This window comes from Otolemur garnettii, unplaced genomic scaffold (genome assembly GCF_000181295.1).
Source record: "Otolemur garnettii isolate 467f Iridium unplaced genomic scaffold, OtoGar3 scaffold00011, whole genome shotgun sequence".
In the NCBI taxonomy this organism is placed as follows: domain Eukaryota; kingdom Metazoa; phylum Chordata; class Mammalia; order Primates; family Galagidae; genus Otolemur; species Otolemur garnettii.
The window spans coordinates 28,989,013-29,007,647 of NW_003852406.1; the positions used below are offsets into that span (position 1 = coordinate 28,989,013).

Sequence of the window (18,635 nt, forward strand, 5' to 3'; positions counted from 1 at the left end):
TCTCTAAGCCAACAGTTTAGTGCCAAGAGAGAATGCTCTGACTTGCAGTTTCTCTTGGGATGGGGTGGGGCAGGCAATGGCATATGGATTCAGGGGCCGCCTATAGGACTGATTTCTGCAATGCCTGATTCAAAGCTCTGAGAAAACCAGCATAGTTTGCATTCCTGGTAGCTATTGAGTCCAAACAACAGAGGAGTAGCTTGCTCCAGCACCAAAGGGCCTATAATACCACACACTGAGGTTAGTACACTTTGGCATGGTAAGGAGAAGTCACCCAACTCTCAACTTCTCTTTTGTGAGGGAGGGAGAAGACTAGAGTATGTGTTCAGGGTTTCAGCTTTTTAGAGTGCTGCCTGAGAGATTGTATGTCTTGTCTGACATGTAGTACTAACAGGAGGCCATGCCAGCATATTTTTGATACTGCTGGAAATAGAGAGCAGGGAGGCTTGCTGCTGTAGAACTAGAGAACATGATGTACTGCAGACAGACACCAGAGGGAGCAAGGGATTATGATCTCATGAAAACAAAAGCAGCAAACATTTCTAATTGAGAAATTGCTTACATAAGCCCAAAGAAATTGCATCTCCCTAAAAGATTTTAGAGGCCTCTAGAATATCTAGCTAGGCTGGTTAGTGAAGATTTTTCCCTGTATGAGGCCAGTTCATAAAGACTGGGATTGATGGCTGTTTTCTCAAGTGTATAGATCCCAACAGAATTTCTTAACACACAAAGAAACAGGGAAACTTGGCCCAAACAAAATAATAAGACAAATCTTTAAAAACAACCCCAAAGGAACAAAGGTATATAAATTACTTGACCAAGAATTCAAAATAATATTATAAAAGTGCTCTGTAAGTTCCAGGTAGCAATGCATGAACAAAATGAGAATATCAACAAAGAGAAAATGTAAAAAAGAACCAAACAAATGTTAGAACTGAAGAATATAATAAGTACACTGAAAATGTTATGATAGGGGTTCAAAAACATGGGTTTGAACTGCATGGATCCACTTATATGCAGATTTTTCAACTAAAAATTAAAAATGTAATGTTCACAAAATGTGAGACCCACATACATGGAGGGCTCATTTTTTGTATATGCTCTCCTTTGAGGCCAGCTATTGGACTTGAGCACAGATAGATTTGAGTATTGCAGAGTCCTGGAACAAATCCCCTGTATATATATATACAGGGGATATATATATATATATATACATACTACCAAGGAGGTGATTGTACATACAATGGAATATTATTCACCCTTAAAAAAGAAGGAAATCCTGTTATATGTTACAATGTGAATGAACCTTGATGACATTGTGCTAAGTGAAATAAGCCAGTTACAGAAAGATAAATACTATGTGATTCCACTTATACGAAATACCTAATACGATCAAAGTATGGAAACAGAAAGTAGAATAGTGGTTATCGGGAACTGAGGGGTGAGAAGAACAAGATTTGTTGTTTAATAGGTGTAGAGTTTTAGTTGAATGAGATGAAAATGTTCTAGAGATCCATTTTGCAACCAATGTGCTTATAGTTAATGATACTGTAATATCTACTTAAAAATTTATGAGAGTACATTTATATTTTCTACCATTAAAAAATAAATCAGTGAAATTACTGCTGAGTGATTTGAAAATAGATTGATAGGCTTTTAATGTTGGACAAGATCAAAATTCTAAATAGTTCAATATACTGATGAGCAAATTGAGATGTGGAAAAGGGATCATCACTTAGCTACTTCATGGCAGAACCATGACCTGGAGCCTAGTTTCCTGAGTCTGTCCAGAATTCCCCTACTTATAAGCTAACTTGATGTGCCCTCTCCTTATTTCTGTGACTTTAATTTTATGTGCATTTAATATTATTCACACAGAATATACTGGAAAAAGTCATTTAATTAAAAAATTTATAATTTCTTGATGCTTTATTGCATTTTGAAAGGCATTAAATATTTTATTAGCAGTCTTATTTTTAATGCACAGTGACCTGTTCTTTATGAAATATTTAAAGAATAGGCTGATAAGTTTTATGTGTGTATTTTCTGTCCAAGGAGATTGTTAATTGGAAAGTGGTGTACAAACCTTAAATAATTGATACGATACTGTTACATGAAAGAGGCTGTTGGTGAGCTCTTCAGAAGGTGACAAAAAGCTCTAAATACAAAGGAAATCTCTAAGTACAGCCCGACAGCAAGAGAATTGTTTTTTCACTTAGTCACATACAGAACCATTCAGGTGCCCGTTTGATTTTCATTATTGCAACAAGGCTTGAAACTCTCCCTTCAGAACATGGACTGCATAGTTAATGACATGGGAGCAAAAACCCTTCAACACTACAGGTGACAGTACTCTTCCTGACACCAACTGCATCTTGTTTCTTTTTTTCCTGACTCTATGGCACTTGCTGAGCTTCTCTAGTATTCCTCGCTTTTTCCTTCATCAAAAATATAAACTGTTTATGTGTCTACCATGCTATCTTATTGACAACACGGAATTTTAAGACTAGAGAGGAGACCTTCATACTATCTGATCTGTTTCACTCCATTTGTTTTACACATAAGGACAGTGGACCTCAAAAGAGGAAAGGACTAGATTATGGGTAGAGTACATGCCAAAGTTCCACGGCTCATATTCATATATAATATGTAAATTCAGTTCTGCTAAATTCCCAATGAAGCACCCTTTCTACTTTCTCTACTGCTAATTTAAATTTGGTGAAAACAGTTAAGGGGTGATGTGTGTATGGAGCTTTGCTCATAAAGCTACATTCAGAATTCAGTTAATAAAAGAATATGGGTCAGGTTATAAGTGCAATTGCCTTTCTACTGTAGTCATATGAAATAAATTAACACATCTTCCATAACATTAGAGAGTTTATCCCACTGGTTTCAATATTGATAGATACAGCAAATGAAATTACTAAAGATATAAAAAGTTTCAGTAAAATAATTAACGAACTTGATTTTATATACAAAAATTCCTGTGTGTATAAAACATTAGAAAATATACATTCTTTATAAGCACACATTGAAAATTTACAAAAATTAATTATACATCAGGCCATGAAGCAAGTCTTAACCAATTTTTAAAGAATCAATATAAAAGAAGAGCCAGTTCTGCTTTACATATGACTGAATAAGTTTCTATCAGGCTGACCCTACTGAAGGTATGAATATAGACTTTGGCTAAAGAACATAAAAACAAATACCTAAAGGCACTAGAAATCAATGAAAAGTAGACAGATTCTGATGGCTTAGATACTTGGAATAAGGGTAGAGCTTTGGGTAAGTTTCTCCATTTTATGGCTTTTAGCCTGATGCAGGCTACAGTTGGTGACACGTGGGTTTCCGAGTACTCCCATAGAAAATCCACAGTCTTTTTTGCCTAAAGAACCAGAGGATATAATTCAGGGCAAAGATAGCTGCTAGAATGTGAGAAGTATATTCGTAATGAGAAAGCAAGACAGGGGTATCTTCTATTTATAAAATATCTGAATGATCCTAAATGTATCAAACATGTGAGAAAGAGTCCACATATCTTAGCTAAAGTAGAAGAGTTTTGTCATCTGAAAAAGTTAAATCCCTAATAAAAAGAAAGTCAGAAATATAGGTCAGAATCCAGACTCTCTACAACATAATATCCACAGTGTTCAGAATTGTGCAACATACAAAGAAAAAGAAAATATGACCTATTCTCAAGCAGATGACACAGATATTAGAATTACTATAGTAACACAACTTTATGATTCAACCCAGTGACATAAAGGACAATATTCTGATAAAGAATGAAAGATATGAAATATCACAGAAGAAATACAAAGAACCAAATGGGAATTCTAGAACTGAAAAATACAGTAATTGGAATTAAAAATATATGAATTAATAAATGAGAGGGAATAATAAAAAATAGAAACATCACCATTATAATCACTAAAGTAACAAATATCACAGGACAGAATCATTAATGGATGCAAAAATTAGCAAATACATGATGAGAAACAGTATATTTGCATAGTCTCAAAGCAATCCCTGGAATACTAGATACTTTTTTTCACAAAGGGGCAAAATAGAAGCTTTACAATAAAGACGTTGCTTTAATGACCTATCAAGACTAACAGGACATACTGACATACTTTACCCTCTGATAATACATGCTTAGAAGCCCACAGCATCACTTCTGTGGTATTCTTGCCAAAACTGTATTAACCACCATCTAATTATAAGAAAACATCAGACAAACCCCAAATTGAAGGACATTCTGTAAAATAAGAGGCCAAAACTATTCAAAATACAAAGACTGAAAAAGAGATTAGAAGAGACTTAAAGAGATGCAACAACTAAATTCAATGTGAGATTCTGAATTGGATCTTGGGCCAAAAAAAAAGGAAGGTTAGTTTGGAAACTGGAAAAATTCTTACAAGGTCTATAGACTAGTTTCATTGTTTTCTATTGATCTTAATTTCCTGGTTTTGTTAATTATACTATAGTTGTGTAAGTTGTTAAAATAAGGGAAAGCTTAGAAAGTCTAAAATCATTTACCAATGGCTCATTGATTTTGAAGTTGTATCAGTAGAAATTAATCCAGTATAAATAATAGAAAGAATTTTAAAAGGAATAGAGCCCCAGGAACTTGTTACAATATTAAACAATGTAATGTCACTGGATATCCAGAAGAAGAAGAAGAAAGACAGAATGGGGCATAAAATTTTTTTTAAATAAAAATTTTTCCACATTTGGCAAAAGATGTAAGTATGGAGATTCAAGAAGCTCAGAAAAGGAAGTCAGATTGCAGATGACATAATCTAGTATTTAGAAAAACCTAAATAAAGACCTTACCAAAAAAACTCTGATAAGAGATCCAATAAATGAACAGTCAACATACAAAGCATTTCTATACACTAGTAATGAAATAGCTGAAAAAGAAATCAAGAAGACAATTTCATTTACAATACCTAAAAAATAAAATAAAATACCTAGAAATAAACTTAGCCAAGGAGGTGAAAGACCTCTACAAGGAAAACTACAAAACACTGCTGGATGAAATTGAAGAAAGCACAAACAAATGGAAAGATATCCCATGCCTATGGACCAGAACAATTAGTATTGTTGAAGGTTCCAAGACAAGATGGCTGACCAGAGATACCAGCTTCCAGAAAGAAGGAAAAGTTTTAGGTGAAAAAGAAAAAACAATCATAAAACAAGAGTAATTCCAGTGGGAAAGTGCTAGAATCTACAAGAGATTCCATGGGAAGAAGCAGAACAAGAAGGAGCAAGATATGGGCAGAGGACAACCCCAGAGAGACTTGTTGCCCAGCAAGAAGAGTAGGTGGAAGGGTTTGCTTCTGCATCTCTGACAGCAGGAGGGCTCCTAAGCTGGTGGAGAGACTTTGTACCCAAATGAGTCCAGGGACTACTTCCACTAGTGGGCTGGGAACTGTTTGTAGACAGGGCACAAGGCTCTCATTCCTCCTGGGGCACTTCCCTCCCTGGCAGACCCAAGCAGGCACCATATTGCTTCTCTACTCCCTGTGTGCCTTTGATCTTCCCAGGGGCCTTAAACTCCTTAGGTTTTGCCCTGCTTATTTCCATACAGATGTTCCCAAACTCCAACCCAGACTACAGGATCCACAGGGGCCCTGGTCCCAGATGACTTGCTTGGCTTCAGAGACTAGACATATTGGCATACACTCTTCTGACCAGACTGCTACTACTCCTCCATATAGACTTTTCTGTCTTTGCTCTGCCCCACAGTTCCTGTGGCTGCTGAGAGAGAGATTTGAGGCACAACACTGAGGTTTCCACAGACTGTGGGACTCAAGCCTCTCTGCTTGGGGTCCTGTAGTGGACTGAGGTATGCTCAGACTATGAGCTCCCTGTTCACTGGCTTGCCCTGGTACTGCATGCCCACTTGCCCCACAGCTGGGCAAAGCCTGAGGCAAAGGGACTTTGAACCTGTTCAGGCACCCTGTGGGCAACTCTGGTCAAGCGTGCTTATCTCTGGCATGGTCTGAGATTGACCTACTTGTTCTAGAGAGGTGAAGGAGCCCATGTGGGCAGATCATGGAGGTGAGTGCAATGTGGGTTCTAGCTGTGATGTGCTCACAGGATATCCCTTCCCCAATGGGAGCACTGCAGTCTCAGCTCAGGCTAAGATCTTGGGCAGGGAACCTTCCAGCCCATAGCACAGTTGCAAGGGAGCTCAACTAACCTGGGCTTCAGCCTGACAGCAGTTGCTGAGGGTCAGAGGGGAAGACTGTGGAGCAGAGGGCAGGGAGAAGAGCGAGACCCACCAAAGGCTGTTAGTTTGCCAATCTCTGATAGACCTGCCTGCATAAATAGACTTTCTGGCTTGGGGGGAGGAGGAACTTCAACCTACCCCTGGCAGGGCTGTACCTAGAAACCTGGGAGCAGACCTTTAATCTAAAACAGAGAACTTGAGGGCAAGCTCACCAAATCCAGTTGTGCCCAGTCATACTCCCCCAACTCATTTTGGCTGCACAGAGATTAATGACTCATTTGAAGCTCCATGGCCCACCCACCACTTGCAGAATTCAGGTGCTTCTCCTCAGAGACAAGCTGCTGGTCCTGCAGCTTGTTCTCTCCTGCAGGTACCATCTGCTGACCTGCAGGTCAGTTTGCATGCACTTTGCACCACCTACTGACCCAATCTTACAGGGGTCCAAGAAGTGGCCATTTGGAAGAGCACCAGGCATTGCCACAGAAAAACTGAACTACTGGATAAAGTCAGAAAGAACCCAGCCTGGAGCTTTGGCATACAAGCATTTACCCCTAACCACCCAATCTGAGAGCAGCTATCCTAGTCTGAAGAGCTTGTTTTGACTCTCCAAACAGCAGCTCCCCCTGGTGGCTGAGAAAGCAACATCTGAGCACACAAATTTTTCAAACCTTGCTACTTCAATGATGGCGGTGATCAAGAAGCCCCCCATGAGCTACCATGTCCGTCCTAAAGGTTGGAGCATTCAAGTACTCCACTGGGGGTCAGAGTCTACCATGGACAGTCTACATCTCAGCAACTGGCTTACATACAAACATCAACCATTAACTGTGACAACCACAATATTGCCCTTCAAAACATCTTCTAATTTAAGCAAACAGGGTGTGGCTGATTCACACTCACAAGTAGCAGTTGATATCACCAAGAGTAAGAGGGGGCCTTGCTCACTACACATTCTCAACAGGTCAAAGGTAAACCAAGAGGCTGGTTAAATCTGTCAGAGCAACTGATAAGCAGCTCAGGACCAGCACTCTTCTTGTTAATGTGGTTGAGGAATCTTCAGGGTCTCAGCAACAAGCCTAAAGGCCATCCCTAATACCCTTGGCTCTTGATTGAGAGGCCAGATAAGAAGGAACCAGCACAAAAACTACAGAAATATGAAAAATCAAAGTGAAAGATCATGCCTTTACCCTTTCGAATCCAATTTTTCTGCCACCCACATACTTCTTAGCTCTTATTTATTTGGGGTGAGAAAGAGGTTAGTGGATTATTTGTAGTTATTCTACAGTTTTAAAGGAGAAAAACATAAATATGAAGTTACTTGATGATTGTATCATCTATTTTAGATTATATAAAACAATTATTTTTGTCCAACATAGGATAGGAGAGGGATAAAGAAAATAAGAAGGCCTTACCAATGGATGCCAACCTAAACAAAAAGATTAAAGTGGCAGAGGAAGAATTTTGAACATGGGTTGTAAGGGAGCTCATGAAAATACAAGAGAAAATAGAAATCCAACACAAAGAAGTTACAGAAACAATCAAGGAAATGATTAATTGAAGTATTAAATAAAAGCCAAACAGAACTTCTGGAAATGAAAAATTCATTCAACAAATTACAAAGCACAGTGGAATGCCTTAAAAACAGGCTTGATCAGATAGAAGAAAGAATTTCAGAACTTGAAGATAATACCTTTGTGCTAAACAAGTCAGTCAAAGAGAAAGAACAGAGAAATAAGAGGAATGAACAAAGCCTACAAGAAATGTGGGACAACGTAGAGAGGCCAAACAAAAGAATCATAGGCATCCCTGAGGGCAAAGAAGAAAATTCACAAGGGTTGGATAATTTATTTAAGAGATTACTAAGGAAAAGTCCCCCGACCTTGATAGAAATCTAGATATCCAGATACAAGAAGCACATAAGACTCCTGGGAGATTCATTGTAAAGAGGCAGTCACCAAGACGTATAACCATTAGGATGACCAAAATAAAAACAAAAGAGGCACTCCTGCAAGCAATAAGGCAAAAACAAGAGGTATCTTACAAAGAAAAACTGAGCAGACTAACTGCAGGCTTCTCAGCCCCTACAAGCCAGAAGGGAGTGGGTACCCATCCCCTGCTTTCTAAAATAGAGTAATTGCCAACCTAAAATCTTGTATCCTATAAAACTAAGTTTCTTATATGAGGAAGAGATTAAGATTTTCTCAGACAAGCAATCACTAATAGAATTTGAGAAGACCAGACCCACTCTGCAGGAATTACTCAGACCTGCATTATATAATCATCAGCACAATAGACACTACGAGTGTAAAAACATCCAAAAAGTAAATGTTGGAGCCCAGATACCCCACTGTTTCAAGAGGTAAAACCAGGTAACAGAGGTCTACCCAACAGGATGAACAGAAATCCACTACTTACCAATACTTTCAATAAATGAGAATGGTTTGAACACACACACACCCCCCAGAGACATACAAATGGATAAAAAAATACAATCCAACTATCTGTTGTCTCCAGGAAACACATCTAACCCACAAGGACTGAAGATGAAGGGATGGAAAACAATATTCCATGCAAATGGAAACCATAAAAAAGCTGGTGTAGCCATTTTCGTATCAAATGACATAGACTTCAAATCAACAAAAGTAAAGAAAGATAAGATGTTCACTATATAATAGTTAAGGGAACAATTCAACAAGAACACTTTAACAATCCTAAATATTTACGTACCTAACATCCATTCATGATGGATAAAAGACTTAAACCTAAAGCATGAAGCTATAAGAATTCTAGAAGAGAATGTTGGGAAACTACTTACAGCTATTCGCCCAGGGAAAAAATTTATGAAGAAGACATCAAAAGCAATCACCGCAACAACCCCTATAAATAAGTGGAACCTGATCAAATTAAAAAGTTTCTGCACAGCCAAGGACACAGTCAATAGAGTATATAGACAACCCACAAAATGAGAGAAAATATTTGCATGCTATACATTTGATAAAGGGCTGATAACCAGAATCTACAAAGAGTTCAAACAAATCAGCAAGAAAAAAATTAACCAACACCATTAAAAAGTGGGCAAAAGGCATGAACAGAAACTTTTCAAAGGAAGATAGTCTAATGACCAACAAACATATCAAGAAATGCTTACCATCTGTAATCACCAGAGAAATGCAAATCAAAACCGTAGTGAGATAGTACCTAACTCCAGTGAGAATGGCTTTCGTCATAGAGTTGAAATAATAATATTTGAATAATAATATTTGCTTAAAATAATAAGTGTTGACTTGGATGTGGAGAACACTTATACACTGTTGGTGAGACCACAAACTAATACATCGTCTATGGAAAATTGAATGGTGATACCTCAAAATATTAAAAGTAGACCTACCATTTGATCCAGCAATTCCATTACTAGGTATTTACCCAAAGTAAAAAAGGTCATTTCACCATAAAGACACCTGCACTCAAATTTATAGCAGCACAATTCACAATTGCAAAGATGTGGAAATAGCCAAAACACTGATCAATACATGAGTGGATTAATAAAATAAAGTACGTACATACCATGGATTCCTACCCTATAGTATTCTGGAATTTTTTTTTTTTTTTTTTTTTTGAGACAGAGCCTCAAGCTATCCCCCTGGACAGAGTGCTGTGGCATTACAGCTCACAGCAACCTCCAACTCCTGGGTTCAAGCGAGTCTCCTGCCTCCGCCTCCCAAGCAGCTGGGACCACAGGCGCCCGCCACAACGCCCGGCTATTTTTTGGTTGCAGCCGTCATTGTTGTTTGGCGGGTCCGGGCTGGGGATTCGAACCCGCCACCTTAGGTGTACGTGGCTGGCGCCTTAGCCGGTTGAGCTATAGGCGCCGAGCCGTATTCTGGAATTTTTAGGAAAACTCCTTAGGATCATTTGACATAATATGGCATAGCAAGGCAAATACCTCTTCTATTAGGTTATAAAGGTGTGCCTCAAATGGAATCTCAGTAAAATGTACTTGAATAATATTGTTAAAGTGACCATGCTACTGAAAGCAATTTATAGATAGAGTGTGATTCCTATCAAAATATCAGTGTCATTTTTTCACAGAATTAGAAAAAGCAATCCTGAAATTCATATGGAACCAGAAAAGAGCCCCAATAGTCAATGTAGTTCTGAAAGAAAAGAAAAATGGCCTTAGGCATTATACTACCTGACTTCAAAGTGTATTACAAGGCTACATAGTAACCAACACATCATGATGTTGGTATAAACACCAATGGAAGAGAATAGCTACAAAAATAGACTGTCTCAAATAAGAATCCATATTTTTATAGCCAGCCTATTTTTAACAAAGGCACCAAGAACATACATTGAGGAATGGACACCCATTTCAATAAATAGTCTGGGAAAATTGGATATCCATATGTGGAAGAATGAAACTAGACACCATCCCTCACCATATATAAAAATCAACTGTCTTGGCACCTCAAGCGACTAAGGCGCCAGCCACATACACCTGAGCTGGTGGGTTCAAATCCAGCTCAGGCCCGCCAAACAACAATGATGGCTGCAACCAAAAAGTAGCCGGGTGTTGTGGCAGACGCCTGTAGTCCCAGGAGTTGGAGACAGGAGACTCGCCTGAGCCCAGGAGTTGGAGGTTGCTGTGAGCTGTGATGCTACAGCACTCTACCTAGGGCGACAGCTTGAGGCTCTGTCTCAAAAAAAAAAAAAAAAATCAACTCAAAATGCCATAAAGACCTAAACGTAAGATCTGGAACTATAAAACTATAGAAGAAAATATAAGAGAAACACTATAGAACAGGTAGCTTTTATGACTACCTCAAAAGCAAAAATAGACAAATGAGACTTTATTAAACTGAAAGGCTTCTGCACAGCAAAGGAACCAATCAACAGGATGAAGAGACAACCTATAGAATGGGAGAAAATATTTGCAAGCTATTCATCTGGTAAGATACTAATCCAGAATATACAAGAAAGTCAAACAACTTAGCAGTTTAAAAAAAGTGGAAATAGGCCATGAATAGACATTTCTCAAAAGAAGACATGCAAATGGCCAAACAAAATGGTCAACTTCACTAATAATTGGAGAAATGCAAATCAAAACTATAATGAAATATTACTCCAGTAAGAATGGCTGCATTTTTTTTTTAATTTTAGATTTTCTTTTCTTTTTCTTTGGAGACAGATTTTCACTTATTAACCCTTGGTAGAGTGCTGTGAAGCCACAGCTCACAGCAACCTCCAACTCCTTGGACTTAGGCGATTCTCTTGCCTCAGCCTCCCGAGTAGCTGGGACTACAGGCGCCCACTACAACACCCAGCTATTTTTTTGTTGCAGTTTGGCCAGGGCTGGGTTTGAACCTGCCACCCTCAGGTATATGAGGCCGGCGCCTTACCCATGGAGCCACAGGCGCTGCCCTATTTTTTAAAAAACAAAAAAATAACAGATGCTGGCAAGGAAGGGGAGAAAGGGCAACTCTTACTTTCTTACACCACTGGTAAGAAAGTAAATTAGTATAGCTACTGTGGATAACTGTATGGAGATGACTAATTTAAAATCTGTCTGTAAAAAAATCACAAAGCCTAGAGGATTTTATAGCCAACTTCTAGCAAGCATTTTAGGAAATGGTCATTTGCATCTTAAACTGTTCCAAAAAGAGAAAACATGTGACTTCTTTACAGTTCATTCTTTGAGACCGGTATAACCTTGATAACAAAACCATGTAAGGATGGTACAAGAAAAAAGTTATTACAGGCCAATCTCTCTTTGAATCAAGATGCCAAAATTCTACAAATACTAGTAAATTTTAGTGAATATTAGTAAAAATTCAGTGAATATTAAAAAATGAAATATTTTTATAAAGTGTGAGAACAAGCAAAACTAAAGATATTATTTAAGGACACATGTATGATAAAAACACTTTTTCAAGCAAAGGAAGGATAAACATAAAATTCATGATAGTGGTTACTTAGGTGGAGAGGCAAGAAATGAGACAGTAAAAGAACCAAAAATAGAATAAATGTATTGGTATTGTTGTAATTTTTTTTTAATTTTAATTAAAAAATTAAAGCCACTGTTTCAGTCTTCTTCAAATTTATTGTCCAGTGGATAGCTCAAACAAGCAGATAAATGCAGAATATTTTAAGAGTTAGGATGAGTGAAGGCAGAGTGCTGATTTCCAGGAGTCAGAGTAAAGTTCCTGGAGGACATCTAAACTGAGACCTAAAAGATTAGTAAGGTAATCATCTAGGAAAAGATGAGAGAAAAAGTCTGCCCTAGCAAAACTTACAGCCTAAGGAAAAGGAAAAAGAAAAGGGGCTCAGCGCCTATAGCTCAACCAAAGGTGGCGGGTTCGAATCCCCAGCCTGGACCCGCCAAACAACAATGACGGCTGCAACCAAAAAATAGCCGGGCGTTGTGGCAGGCACCTGTAGTCCCAGCTACTTGGGAGGCGGAGGCAGGAGACTCGCTTGAGCCCAGGAGTTGGAGGTTGCTGTGAGCTGTGATGCCACGGCACTCTACCCAGGGGGACAGCTTGAGGCTCTGTCTCAAAAAAAAAAAAAAAAAGAAAAGAAAAAGAAAAGGAAGTGGGTGAGGCCTGAGTGGTGGGCGCAGTGGAAGATGCTAAGTTAGTGGTGAGATGAGATGACGGCCTTAGCTTTAACCTGCAGATGGCTGTGCATCCCACAGGTGTCAAGTATGAGGGAAGAACACACTTAGTATACTGCTACACTCTGGAAGAAAAGGGCCTGTGTTCTAAATAGATACAAATGGCAATTGATCTGTCAGGCTAAGCAGGAAGACCTCTATCTCAAATCTTTCCCTAAGTATCATTCTGCTATTTTTTGCCAGCAAAAGAAATATTTGTCTAAGAAATACACCATATCCATCCCTATCACAAATCATGAAAGTTTGATCAGGAACAGAATATTTACCTAGTTTCAAAGTACAGTATATTCCTATAAAATTGTTATTAAGTCCAGGTGCAGTGGTTCGTGCCACTTTGGGAGGCCTAGGCGTGTGGATGGCCTGAGCTCAGGAGTTCAAAACCAGCCTGAGGAAGAGCAAGACCCCTATCTCTACTAGAAATACACAAACTAGCCAGGTATTGTGGGAGGGCATCTATAGTCCCAGCCACTTGGGAGGCTGAGGAAAGAGAATCACTTAAGCCCAGGAGTTTGAGGTTGCTATAAGCTCTGGACACTATAGCACTCTACCCAGGGTGACAGCATGAGACTCTGTCTCAAAAAAAAAAGAAATGTTATTAATTATAAAATGAAAGAGTACCTTTCTAGTGAAAAAATCGGGCACACATCATCTTACCAAGTGATCAAATAAATCTTATCATTAATGCACAAATCAGAATCGTCTGCCAGCCTGATAGGCCCCAATGAAAAGAGCACAACATCACTGATTTTTCTGCCAAAGCTAAATAATATGAATCTAATCATGAGGAAATATCCAACATACCCAAATTCTGGGACATTCTATTCTTCAGACTAACCTATAATCTTCAAAAGTCAAAAAATCATGAAAGTTCAAGGATTCAGTGAGGAATTTTCTAGACTAATAGTAATAAGAAATATGACAACTAGATACAGCATTCTGAACTCAATCCTTTTGCTATAAAAGACTTTAATGGGACAACTGGTGAGTTTTGAATGGATTCTGAGGTTTAGAATCCATTATGAAAAATAATTAGCATTCATTTCCTGATTTTGATGATGATATTGTAATGTGGGAGAATGTCCATTTCCTAGAAATATACAGAGGTATTCAGTGATGATGGGACATAATGTGAGTAATATATTCTCACAGGGTTTAGGAAAAAATTTCTTCAAAGTATACTTGAAATTCCTCCTCTGTGCATGTGCCCACTTGCCCTCCGCTCTGTCCTGCAGCCACTCACTGCCCTCTTGTCGCCCACCATGGCTCTGTTGCACTCCATCCGCGTTCTCTCCGGAATAGCCAACACCTTCCACCCAGGCCTAGCTGCCGCAGCCTCTGCCAGAGCCAGCTCCTGGTGGGCCCAGTGGAGATGGGACCCCCAGATCCCATCCTGGGAGTCACTGCAGGCTTTCAGAGAGACACTAATAGCAAAAAGTTGAATCTGGGAGTTGGTGCCTACTGGGATAATAACGGAAAGCCCTATGTGCTCCCTAGAATCCATAAGGCAGAGGCCCAGATTGCTGCAAAAAATCTGGATAAGGAATTCCTACCTATTGGGAGACTGGCTGAATTTTGCAAGCCATCTGCAGAACTAGCCCTGGGTGAGAATAATAAAGTATCGAAAAGTGGCCGGTTCGTTACAGTGCAGACCATTTCTGGAACTGGGGCCTTACAGATTGGAGCTAGTTTTTTGCAAAACTTTTTAAGTTCAGCTGAGATGTTTTTCTGCCTAAACCAACCTGGGGAAATTACACACCTATCTTCAGAGATGCTGGCATGCAGCTCCAAGGTTATCGATACTATAACCCCAAGACTTGTAGCTTTGACTTTACAGCTCTCCCTCATCCAGCTGTGAAGGAAATAGCAACAGTGGAGAAGAAAAAGAATCTTTGCATTCTTTGACCCGGCTTACCAAGGCTTTGCCGGTGGTGATAGAAACGAGGATGCCTGGGCTGTGTGCCACTTCATTGAACAGGGCATTAATGTTTGTCTCTGCCAATCTTACGCCAAAAAACATGGGCTTATTGGTGAGTGTGGGGGAGCTTTCACTGTAATCTGCAAAGACACAGAGGAAGCCAAAAGGATGGAGTCACAGGTGAAGATCTTGATTTGTCCCATGTACTCCAGTCCTCCTCTCATTGGGGCCCACATTGCTTCTACCATTCTGACCACCCCAAATTCGTAAGAACAATGGTTGCAAGAAGTAAAAGGCATGGCTGACCACATCATTGGCATGCGAACTCAACTGGTCCCTAACCTCAAGAAGGAGGGCTCCTCCCACAACTGCAACACATCTCTGACCAGATTGGCATGTTTTGTTTCCAGGGGCTAAAGCCTGAACAGGTGGAGCAGCTGACCAAGGAATTCTCCATCTACATGGCAAAGGATGGCCACATCTCTGTGGTCAGGGTCACCTCCAGCAATGTGGGCTACCTTGCCCATGCCATTTGCCAGGTCACGAATTAATTTCTCTGGTGTGAAGAGAAGGGAGAATGGTGGTGTGTGTATCATTTCTTTGAACCACAGTGCATAACACTCAGCAATTGGATGTGTTTCTCAGAAAAGAACATGTAGCACCACAGGGCAAAGGCGTTCATGACTGGCATCTGGAACTTTGTGGGTCTAAACCAAACTCTCCCTCATCCTCTTAGCTCCACAACTTTTCTGGAAGAGTTTATATGTGCAAGAAAGTCATAGCACAAAAAAACCTGTCAATCATGCCATTGCAGTATTTCAGAAGCTTTAACTGAAGCATCTTGTTTCAATGGTTCCTCATGAGAAATAGAAACTTTGAGAGAAGACCTGGTTTTGTCATTAACGGTCAACCTCATGTTTGTCTTCTCATGATGGAGCGACCTTATCAACAGACCATATTGCAGAAATTGTGTTTTACCAATGAGTCTGCTGCCACTGCAGCAAGGACAATAAAAGATACTTTTTCTTATCTTATTTAAGAAAAAGAGAAGCCTCACTTTTCTCCCTTGTCATTGCAGTTCTTTTCCTTAGGCTCAGAGATTTTTGAACACAGTGGTTACAGTGCCAGCCACATACACTGAGGCTGGCAGGTTCGAACAGCAAAAAAATAGCCGGGCATTGTGGTGGGCACCTGTAGTCCCAGCTACTTGGGAGGCTGACGCAAGAGAATCACTTAAGCCCAAGAGTTTGAGGTTGCTATGAGCTGTGACGCCACAGTACTCTACCCAGGGCACCGTAGTGAGATTGTCTCAAAAAAAAAAAAAAATGAAGAACATAATTTCCGTAATACCATATCCTCACCTTTCTGGGCAAAGAATAGTGGAGAGTTGGTAACTGCACTTTATCTCAGCATCCACTTCAATGATGGTGTAATTTCCTCCTGTTGGGATATTGCCTCTGCCCAGACGGACCTCCTCCTTTGGTTGAGTGTGATTGTGCAGTCACTTATCTCACATCATGAGTCAGGGTAGTACCAAAAAAAAGGATACTGTGGCCTTTGTGTGCTTCCAGCTGGGCTCAGGCTTGACCCTTAGGAAAGATAACCACCACCTGCTCTAAAAATGTAGACTTAATACAACCTGGTTTATCTGTTACAATAAAATTACTGGAGACTCAAAAAAAAAAAAGTATACTTGAAATTATTCTAAAATTTGAGGTTGCACCCACATTCAGACACAGAGATTTTTTAAATTGTACAGAATTAAAAGTTCTAGAAACCTGGAATGATTTGTTAAGAGTTTTGTGATTTCAAGCAACTATGTACGTTTACCTCAGTAGCCAAACCCTGGGGATAATTTCGAATACAGGGCTTATTTCTTAGGGCATAAACATGACCTTGAACTTGAAAAGGTTTTCTTATTAGAGAAATGATTGTTGTTATGAAAGGAAAATGGAATTTACATAGTAGACCATCTATCAATAAATACATGGTTGAAATACATTTAAAATCTTTGCAGAGGAATTTTTGAAACTCTCATACTATGAAAATTCCTCAGAAGGGATGGCAACAATTTAGTGTACATTTTGTGCCAGAACACAACGCTATTGCCATTTAATACAGAAATGTGGGGAAATGGGCAATCCCAGTACCCAGGTGGGAAATCTGTAGTGTCCCAGGTGTTCTGTGGCAGAATGTTTAGAGTTCAGCTACAGGGAGAAGATTACTGCAACTGAAAGGCACAGAGGCCATAGGCAACAACGCAGTGGAATAGTCCTGTTCCTCTGTGTCTGGTAAGTCCAGAGACATGAGGTTTGGCAACTTCTGTTTGGGAGGAGGAAGGACTAGGAACAGAAACCTAAATCTAGCAAGGTTAAGAGCTATACATATGCAAGTGTGTACACATCCTCAGAAGAGAGGGGAGAGAAAATGGAAGAGAGATCCTAAGCAGAAGACAAGAGCAAGACCCAGGAGAAGAGTGAGACAGAGAGGAGAGGGAGATGGAGAAAGGAGATAAAAATGGAAAGGAAAAGAAAATACAAGTTGAGGGGGGCAGACGGGTAGAAATTGGAATGATAAATAGGAATGTTTAGGCCTTTCCCAGTACTCTATAATAGTCTAGTTCTGCCTGCCTTCTTGAAGCTCACATCCCAAGGTGGTCGTGTTCGTATTTAGACATAGCAAGGCATCAAGCACTAGGCCTTCTGGCTTTTCCAATAAATGAATAATAACACCAGACATTAAAATGGTCGTACACACAGCTAAGTTCCTGTTTCGATGCCCTTTCCCACTCGTCTTTGGGTTTTATGAGATGTGGGAAATGGACTAAAGGAATTCTTTATGGTTGGCCTCTGCTCTTGCTCCGTTCATTCTTACCTGTTAAAGCAGCATGTTCAGAGAGGAAAACGCAGCAATATTAGGTCTCATTAACACCTCTGACTGTGCCAAAAGTCTTAACATAGACCACACTTTGGTATGTAGTTGTGTTCCTTGAATAATGACTTACTTTCTCTTGAACCTTGATGATATATTTAACAAATTACAATGTTTTAAAAAAAATGTTTTAAGTTTGGCAGTTTCTTATAAACCTACAGTTAATCCTGTATCCCAGCAATCCCACTCCCAGCTTTTTACCCCCCCCCAAAAAAAGAAAATGTTTCCCCAGGAAAAAAAGACTTGTACAGGAATGATCTTAGCAGCCAAGTTCATAAATAACTAAAATCCCTAAACAACACACGTGTTCATGAACAGGTGAATGGATAAATTGAGTTATAATCATATAATGGAATAATACTTAGTAATAAAAGAATTGAATTATTAATATACTCAGTGACATGGATGAATTATTCAGACATCATGGAAAACTTATGAGTAAAAAAAGCCAGATTCAAAGTCTGCCTATTGTATGATTCTAGTAATTTGAGGTTTTAGAAAATACAGACTCAGCTATAATGACACAAAAGCAGATCAGTGATTGTGGCCCCAGTGGGTAAAAAAGAACATAGACTTCAAAGGGGCACAAGCAAACTTTGGGAGATGATGGAAGTGTTCTCTATCTGGGCAGCACCTGTGGCTCAGTGAGTAGGGCGCCAGCCCTATATACCAAGGGTGGCAGATTCGAACCTGGCTCCCGCCAAACTGCAACAAAAAAATAGCCAGGCATTGTGGCGGGTGTATGTGGTCCCAGTTACTCAGGAGGCTGAGGCAAGAGAATCGCCTAAGCCCAACAGCTGGAGGTTGCCATGAGCTATGACACCACAGCACTCTACCAAGGGCGACAAAGTAAAACTTTGTCTCCAAAAAAAAAA

At 39.6% G+C, this 18,635-nt stretch overlaps 1 protein-coding gene and 1 pseudogene across 1 annotated transcript in view; both read left to right on the forward strand.

Moving 5' to 3' along the window:
* The window catches only part of SCAPER (S-phase cyclin A associated protein in the ER), a 444,723-nt gene that overhangs the window by 339,565 nt on the left and 86,523 nt on the right, over positions 1-18,635 (forward strand). The gene's annotated exons all lie outside the window — the stretch shown is intronic.
* Positions 14,174-15,380, forward strand: LOC105886467 (annotated as a pseudogene).